This window comes from Condylura cristata, unplaced genomic scaffold (genome assembly GCF_000260355.1).
Source record: "Condylura cristata isolate star-nosed mole 26May11 unplaced genomic scaffold, ConCri1.0 scaffold00031, whole genome shotgun sequence".
Taxonomy (NCBI): domain Eukaryota; kingdom Metazoa; phylum Chordata; class Mammalia; order Eulipotyphla; family Talpidae; genus Condylura; species Condylura cristata.
In genome coordinates, this window is record NW_004567132.1 from 1,502,778 (window position 1) to 1,512,241 (window position 9,464).

The 9,464-nt window shown below is 35.3% G+C and overlaps 1 protein-coding gene across 1 annotated transcript in view; it reads left to right on the forward strand.

The window, feature by feature from the left end:
- Positions 1-9,464, forward strand: part of ACYP2 (acylphosphatase 2, muscle type) — a 121,067-nt gene that overhangs the window by 11,240 nt on the left and 100,363 nt on the right. The gene's annotated exons all lie outside the window — the stretch shown is intronic.

Consider the following 9,464-nt stretch of genomic DNA (forward strand, 5'->3'; position numbering starts at 1 on the left):
CCACATGGCGTGGCAGACCTCTCCTGACCCGCCCGCTGCTCCCCTCAGCAGTATACTTTGTTGATCTGCCTGTTCTGCTCCCCGTTCTATCTCTGGTGAATCCTATCACCCTCCGCATCTCTGGCCTGTACCCAGTTCTGTAGGAATAAATAAATAAATCTTTAAAGAAAAAAATAGTGTTGATGGGCCAAATTCAATTTGGAGATTATAACTAAACCAACATGATTAAGGTAGACTGGTGCAGATATCCTTAGAGTTGGGAGTGGAATTTCTATATTTAGGAATGGATCTTCCACTTGGAAAAGCCCTGAAAAATAACAGTAACATCACCCTCCCTCTTTGTGAACTGGTATTGAGTCTTCCCTCATGGGGAGAAGACATTCAGGGTTTGTGTATTTCTCATAGGAAGTGGTTGTGATGGATACAAAGGCTTTATGATGGTTCTTGAAGTTCTTAAAATAGCTGTCAAGGCAAAGAAAATGTCAACTTTTTTTTTTATTGTTATATAGTTGTGATTTTATTTTTACTGTTAACGAAAGTGTTTAATGAGCTTTAAAGTTATGGTGACCTGAGACTCTGTAGTCCAAAATAGACCGGCTTCAACTGCATGGAAAAAAGTACCCTAGCACACAATATCATTTTCAAGGGTTTTATCTTTCAGCTTCATGAATTCTACTGCTCTCTGTAGCATTTTTTTTTTTAACTAAAAAGTACCAAACACTTATTGAACATTTGTAATACATAAGGTAATACACCAACATGGATACACTTACATGGATTATCTCATTTAAATCTTCAAATAGTCTCTATGAGGCATGTATGTAGTGTTAATTTACCTTTGTTTCATTTATCTTTGTTTTCATTATTTAGTGTTTTCATATTTCAATAGAAATGCTTTTTCTACCTAGACTAAGTGCAGTAACATAGAAAGCTCTAAAAGCAGAACTCAGAATTTGCCTTCTTCCTACTCACCTTTATTTATATAACCTGTGCCAAAGACCTTGCGAGCCTTTCTGAAGTTTTCACTATCACTTAAAATATAATAATATATTTACAATAAGTTTTATTTGTTTTTACTGAAATAGGATACTTTATGCATACTTTTTGTTAACTAGGTTTTATTTATTTATTTATTTTTCATTTTATGAACCTACATTACATATATAACTACTAGCTCCTTATTTTTTCTAATTTGTTTGGTTGGTATTTATGCATTTAACCACACTCCACCTTGAAAAGTGGGGTCCAAAATTTTGTTAGATTTGTCAGATTGTTCTTACTTTAAGTGTTTTAAATCCATGTTGTTCAGTGCATGCAGTTTTGGACTTAACTACATTTTTCTGGTGACTTAAGTCTTTTGTTTATGAAGTATGCTTCCCTATCTTTAATTACACTTTTTGCCTTAAAGTTAATTTGATTAATAATAGTTATATAAGTATTTCCAATCTATTTGCATACAATGTCCTTTTCTATCTTTTTATTCTCAGTAATTCTTTCTCATTATGTTTTATATGTTTCTCTTATAAATATTTTATAATTGGATGTTGTTTTTTTTATGCAGTCAAAAGCTATTGTTTTTAAATTAGAGTACAGGTTTTTTCTGCTATCTGAAAGTAGAATATTTATACTTGGTATGATTTGGCATTCTTGGAAAGTTCAAATATTTTTTTCATATAAATAAATTATAATTCTCTTGGTGATGGTGTATAAAAAGAGGTATAAACCTGTACCTCTAAATCATATACAGTGTTGAAATCAATGTTACCTCAAAAAATTTTTAAAGAACAATTAAATTATAGTAATAGCATTCCCTGCCAATTCGTATTAAATAGGAAGTTCTACATTGGTTAGCAGGAAAAAACTATATTTATTCCATTTAAGTTTAATAAATAGAAAGTACTGATATATTTGGAATAAGTTTATAACCGACTATATTCCTTCTGCTTGTTTTTATTACTTCTTTTGTTCACCTCTTCAGTTTTCATTTTGGTTTCCATTACTCCACATTAGTTTAGCAGTTATATATTATTTTGTTTTACAGGCTGCTTCTTTAAAGTAATTCAAGTGGTGTTCTCATGATTTTTTTTGACATTTTATTACAAAATTTTCAAACATGCTGCTATGAAAATAGAACCGTGAACCCATGTGTCTGTATCAGTTTCAGTAATAATTTCTGACATTCTTGTTTCACATATTCCTCCAATTTATCTTTGGTTTTGATACTGTTTGAGTATCTAAAGCAAGTTTTTGTATCATTTACCTGTGAACTAGGCATAACCATATGGAACTGATGATAATTGAAAAACAATTGACCTACAAAACAATAGATTCATATTGCTTAATCTAATATTTGATCATTTTTCCTACAGAAATTCTTTACCTATCAATAAAATTTTCTACACACCACAGCAGATCTGCCAAAGTGAATCTCATGACCTGTCAACTACACTTTCCCTTGAGGCTTGTCTTCCAGTGTGAGACTAAGCCTGCTGCACAGCTGTCATTCTGGTGCTTTCTTCTGCACCTTTCCTGGCGTGGATTCCTGTTTCCTCAGTCATGTTTTCCTCTGCCTTGATTTATTTACTTGTTTCCTTAAAACAGTTCTCTAGAAGATTTCAAAGTATGGTGCATGAAAGGCAAAGTGTGTATCCTTACCTGCCTTCATTTGTCCTCACACTTGATTGATAATTTGGTTACAAAATCCTGTGCCAAAAATCATTTCTGAATCAGAATTTTGGATTTATTTTGTCGATATATACTTTATATTATTCTTGTACAACGTATGCTTTCTCCTCTTAGGTGTAGTCTCTGTGAAATTCCCACCCCTGCACCATCTCTATAGTCCCTTGCACTCTGCCCTCTCCTGTTTTGATCCCTCTCCCTCCTCCACCTCTGCAGAATGTCTCTGATTGATAGCTGCCTGCTGATTTTTATTTTTAATTTAATGTAATTACTTTTGCTTCCTCCTAATCTCTTATCTTCTCTACATTACTGCTGTAAGTTAAACTATCCAACTTTTCTCTTTCTTGCTTATTTCACTGTCTGACTCAGAATTTTGAACCCCTAGCTCCATGACTTGAGTTGTTGTTGAGAGATTCGATGTTATTCTCATACAAAGGATTTGGTATTTACTTTATAGATGTTCAATTTATCCTTTCTTCTACATCTTTGTAGTCACTGGCCTTGTGCACATTCTCACAGGAGAATTGTCTTTCTTCCAAAAAATTTTTTTTTTCCTTTCTCCCCTTGATTCTCCCATTTTGAAACTTCTTTGTGGATCTGAACCTCCCTAACTTCCAAACTTTATTATCTGGAAAATTGAGTCAACTTTGTTTTCTATCTTGCTATTAATTTTCTGTTTGTCTCTGCTGCTATATTTTGTTTTCAGTTCTAAAGGACCTTTCTACTTCTAACACCTTTTCTTTGTCTTTTAATTTTAAATGTCTCAGAAGATACTGGGTGTGTTTTCTTCTGTGTTTTTTATTTTATTTTTGCATTTTTTCTTTCCTTTAAGTTTGGAACCTTTCTATTGCCCTTCCTTTCTTTCTTTTTCTATTTGCTTCTCTCTTTATACTTTATGCTGCAATCATTCCTTATAATCATATTTTCAGTGACATAAATATAAAGAGTCAGCCAAAAATAAACAGACTTTGAGGAAATTTTCCAATATATAGTAGCAGACTTGTTGCCTTGAGTGATAGTGGTAACTGGCTAGGAGCAGGTATTTTTATTGGGGACCTTGTAAATATTAAATGTGTGTATTTTATCTTCTGTACTCCCTGGTGCCTCCAGATCTGGAGCTTTCTATGGGGTGAGTGACTTGCCTCATGGTTTTGTTCCCGCAGTCACTTAAACTGAAACAGCCTTTGCATTTCTGCAGTTACTCCTCTATCTGATTTCTTTCTAATTTATTGAAGTGTCTTATTCAAATTATAATTTTTATCAGGAATATTTGCAGCTGCAAGCTAATAGAAAACCATAGTTAAATTGGATAAGACAGGTAGGGGTTCATTTTTCTCAGTAATGAAAAATCTGCAGGTGGGGGTTACTGGCCTTGATTCAGCATCCTGGGGTTATCAGGACCAGCATTTCTGATTCTCCTGTTCTTTCTCTTGTGGCCAAAAAAGAAGTACACATAATATTCACCCTAAAGGCAGGATGAAAACAAGAAGGGATGAGTGTGTTGTTTTCCCTGAACTTCTTCATGTCAGCATCTGCTTGTGTTTCATTGGCTGTCTGGTGTTATATACTTACTCCTCCCTTGAAGACTGAGAAAACTGGTGTGGCTTATTGATGCCCTGAACAAAATTGCTATTCTCTTCGCTGGCTAAAAGGGGAGGAGCATGGATATAGTTAACAAAAATGATGCCTGTTACATCTTTCATATTTTGATGCTAACATGTTAGTGGAATTTCACGTTAAAGAAAATGAATGTGCCATGTTTAGCTGCACTGCAAAGATTAAGTTAGAAAATCCCCATAAAACTCTAAGCCTAGTACTTGGCACAGAAGTCATCTGTAACATTTGCTGTCGTTATGTGACCCATGCTACTGCATTTGTACATGTTGTTTTAATGACAGTTGGGCTGTCCAGGTGGAGGTGCCACTGGGTTCTTAGCTATGTGGGTCATCCCCACAGAGAAACTGGACTGAGAAGTGAATTTGGTAGTCATCAGTATGTGCATAGTGAAGCCATGTGCATGGAGGGAATTATCCAGGGAGCTGGTGCCTCGACAAACAAGCAGTAAGTAGATACTAGGGCATATCAATCAAGCTTAATAGACATTACAAATTGTGGTAGTAGAAATAATTATGTTTTAAAGAAGAAATATGGTCTCTAAGCACCTACTATACTGTTTATCCCCAAATCATCCCCAAACTAAACCATAGTAAGAGAATTTACAGAAACAGATTGTAAGGCCAGACTAAATGAGGTACATTTGTATAGATATTGCCCTATTTTCTTCTGGTTATGCCATATTTTAGAATGGAATGACAATAAATCATAGAAATGATAGTTCAATTGTTTTTGAAAAACCACACCTGTGGCTTCTTTCCAAGTGATGGAAATGTGGACCATGGCAGGGCCCATGGTTCAGCAATGGGCGCCATGATGCAGTGGCCCTATCCTGTGCTTGCCAAGGGCCAGAGCAGCATCCGGACTGCAGGTGTGTGTGTTTCCTCCTATATGTGTTTCTTTTTCTCAGAATGAATGACTAATAGCATTCTTTTGCAAATTGCACTATGATTCTAATTATAGAGTCTGCCAACATTTTCAGATGCACAGAAATCATTTGAATCAATTGTTTCATTAAACCTAATCTGCCCCAAATTAAACAAAACATATTTTCTATTTCCTGGCATTCATTTAAAATTAATGTCTGGAGTTATGATACTAGGCATAAACCTTGACTGAATCTACATCTATTTTTCTTAAAGATTAAGTGATAACTTTGTGAAAAATTTATAAGTGAAAAACTAAAAACATTTATATTTGGTGACAGTGAGCCAAATTATAAAATTAATATTATATCTTGATTGCTGTATGTTTGCAAACCATATGTTCTAGCTTCACTAGTGCTCTGGAACATGTACACAAGGGTGATCAGATGGTCACATGCTCTGGAAAATTGTATCATAATTCAAGGAATGCTTGAAGGAAGGCATCAAGGATAGATATTTAGACTGGAGAAGCAAATTCTTGAAGGAATCTTGATCATTTACTTCAAGTATTTAGTGAGCTGGTACTTGGGGGAAGGAGAGATATGTCTGTTGTTCCCAGAAGGTGATCATTTTGGTTGTAGCAATGAGTGCATTTGTTCATTTCACTTCTTTCAGATGAAGAATTTTCTTGTAAAGGCATCTTGACTTTTATCGATTACCAGAAGTGGTCTGTATCAGGGTTTGGCCTTCAGGGCACATTGTCCTCTTTCCTATTGTTCCTTTGTGTCTAGGAATGTCCTCTCTTTCATGTTTGTCTGCTGTTACTTTTGTGTCAAATGACAAAGTTAGCAGTTGCAACAGAGTCTGGATGGTCCCAAAGTTTAAAATATGTACTATCTGATGCTTTACAGAAAAAGTTTGCTGACCCTTATATGTGGGCAAGTCAAGGAGGTTGTAGAAGATATAACTCACTGGATGGTAAATTACTTTAGGAGATCTCTAAAGGCCTATCCAACTAAGAATTTATGGTGCTATACAGAATAAACAATATACATTTATTTAAAAGGTTTTCATTTTAAGAGTTAGAAGTAGAGGCCCTCCCTGGTGGCACAGCGGGTTAAAGCACTGCACTGAGAAGCTAAAGCCACTTCCCCATGAGTTCGATTCCCGCCTGTCCCGGAGGTGACCACATGGCGTGGCAGACCTCTCCTGACCCGCCCGCTGCTCCCCTCCGCAGTGTACTTCGTTGATCTGCCTGTTCTGCTCCCCACTCTGTCTCTGGTGAAGCCTCTGACCGCCCCTGAGCCTCCGGCCTGTACCCCAGTTCTGTATGTACAAATAAATAAATCTTTAAAAAAAAAAGAGAGAAGTAGAATACACATATTTACCAATACAGTTATTTACCTTTTCCATAGATAGTTAGCAAGTGAAAATTTAATAACATACTATTTTAACTATAACATGCCATTGTTTAAAATTTCTAGAGTTTACAGTAGAGGGTTGGATTTTGTGAACAGTGCCAGTTTCATTGTTATAGGGTAGTTTTTTAAAATAGCTTTTTTTCTGATAAACTATTAGAGGCATGAATTTCTGTGTCACCAGAGCTGCTAGTTTTTTTTTTTTAACATGATGAATTCAAAGCTCTGTGCTAATATTTTTATACCTCTTTTAGCAGATCTTTGTTAAACAAATAGATAGGGGTATTAAGGACATTCCATTTGATGTTTTATTTATGTGTATGTGTGTTTTCCATTAGAAGTTTAATGAAAATGTAGAAGACTTAGGCACTTTCAGTAGAACAAAAATTATCAAGGAGCTATAATTTGGGGGGGGGGGAAATTTAATGTAATGTAGTCAATATAAATTAAAGGAATTTCCACCATGAAAAATATCTATAACAGAGTTAAAGTTCTAAAGTAAGGCATTAGACTTTTGCTGCTAAGTTTTTTTTGAGGGGAAATATAACATCATTGTTAATATCAATTAAATACATGGATTTTGCTTTGAAGTTTGTATTTGAAATATGTGATTAGATAATCAAATTTAATTAAAATATATAATGCAGCACAAATTAATTAAAAAATAGACTTAATTTTTACACAAGTCCTATATTACAGAAAAATGAAGCACAAAGTATTGTCTCATAAATTTCCTTGCATACATATTCCTCCATTGTTAACATCTTGCATGAATGTGGCACATGTTACAACTGACAAAACTATATTTATACATTATTATTAACTAAAATGCATAATTTACATTACAGCATAGTTCCACTGGCTTGAAAATCCCCTGGATTCCATCTCTCCATTCCTCCCTTTCCTGTAACTCACCGCAGTCACCAGTGATGGCATTTTACAGTCATGCAGGTGGAATCATGCAGTATGTGACCTTTTCAGATGGATTACTTTCATTTAGAAATCTTCACGATTCCTTCATCTCTTTATGCCTTGATATTTCATTCCTTTTTTTGCATAAGTGGTTTTAGGAAAAAAGATTTAGATAGATGGTAATTATAGCTTGAGTTGATAAAATTATAAGAACATTTGTTTAATAGAAACATTTCTTTTTTTAAGACTGCATTTTTTTTTTAGATTTGTTTATTTATTTGTGCATACAAGAGCTGGGGTGTAGGACAGAGGTACAGGGAGGGTGAGAGGATTCATCAGAGACACAGTGGGGAGCAAAACAGGCAGATTGACTGAAACACTGCTGAGGGGCGCAGTGGTCAAGACAGGAGAGGTCTGCTGTGCCATGTGAGTCAGCTCCCTGGCTAAGAATTGAACTTGTGCTACAGTGGCTGCACTTCATAGTGCTGAGACTTAATCCCTTGTGCCACCAGGGAGAACAGACATATGCATTTATGCATTTCCCATTATCAACAGCTCTCAACAGAGTGATGCTATTTTTTTTTTTTTTTTTACGAAGGATGAATCTACAAGTTCCACTCACCCCTATATCTGAGAATAGACATTTCAATTTGGATTTGCCTGGCGAGTGTTCCTAGAAATGCTGTTACCACTACTTTATGCTGTGCCTCCTGTCTGCGTAGTAGGGCAGCCTCTTCTTTACCACAGCTCTGATATATCTTTTCAAGTAGGTATATGTTCTTTTCAATCACGACAGAGTATTCCATTGTACAGATACTTCATAATTTATTTAATCTCTCATATTGGATTTTGAGTTTGTTGCAGTTTTTTTTTCTGTTATGCATCTTGTTGCAGGGATCATCCTTGTACAGGTACACACACACACATCTTTCTTATTTATTTAATAATTACTCATCTGGTTCCTATGCATACCAGTCACAGTTCCTGATGCTGGTGGATCAGTAGTGAGTCATAGATTATGGTTCATTTTCTTAGGTGAGAAGATCTGCAAAATACTAGTTATAAATAAATTAAATATTTTCAGACAGTAGTAATGCCATGAAGAGAGTTGGGTCCTGCATCAGATGATGGTCAGGGGAGGGTTCTTCATGGAGGTAACATTTGAGCCAGAGCTGTGTGAAGAGGAGGATTCCCTGCCATGCAGAGAGAAGGCACAGCATCCATGCAAGGTGACAGTTCAGCCATGTTTACCACACCTCTGAAGATGCTTTAGGGATCTTTAAACATCAGCAATCTGTTAGAAATGCAAGTTCTTGGGTCAGAAACCCTGAGGATGGATCTTGAAATCTATGTTTTAATATTTCATGTAGATGACTCTGAGGTACTACAGCTAGAGAACCTGTAACCTACACAATACACACTTTGCTGGCAGAGAGCATGGAGACAATGGTTGATGTAGCCAGTTTCACATTAGCTTTTTCCTGGTGAGCAGATCAGGGCTCATAATAGAATAATTAAGTCAGGGATTCCAGGAGTAGGTCTCATGCATCAGTTTATTTTTATTGCTCTCAGATGATTCCAGTGTGCAGACAGGTCTGAGAACCACTGCTCTTGTCTCACTTCTATTGATGAGAAAAGTCAAGGCTGTAAGATGAGTTGCTCAAGGTCATATCACATGTTCAGGTCAGAATCAGTTTTTTTTTAAGCTGTCTTTTCCATGATGCTTTAAACATAACCCATTTTTAAAAATAATTAGCCTTAAGATAATTTCTGAATTATACATAGTGACAAATTGTCAGCTTTTTAGAAGAAAAATAGGTTCAGACAACATTACAACAAATTCTTTGGTCAACAATATTTAGCACTTTAGAAATTTACCCTTTTATAAAGATTTTATTTAAAAATATATTTTCAACATCAAAGAAAAGCAGACAATATGGATATAGTTATAAGTAATAAGAACCTTTAGACT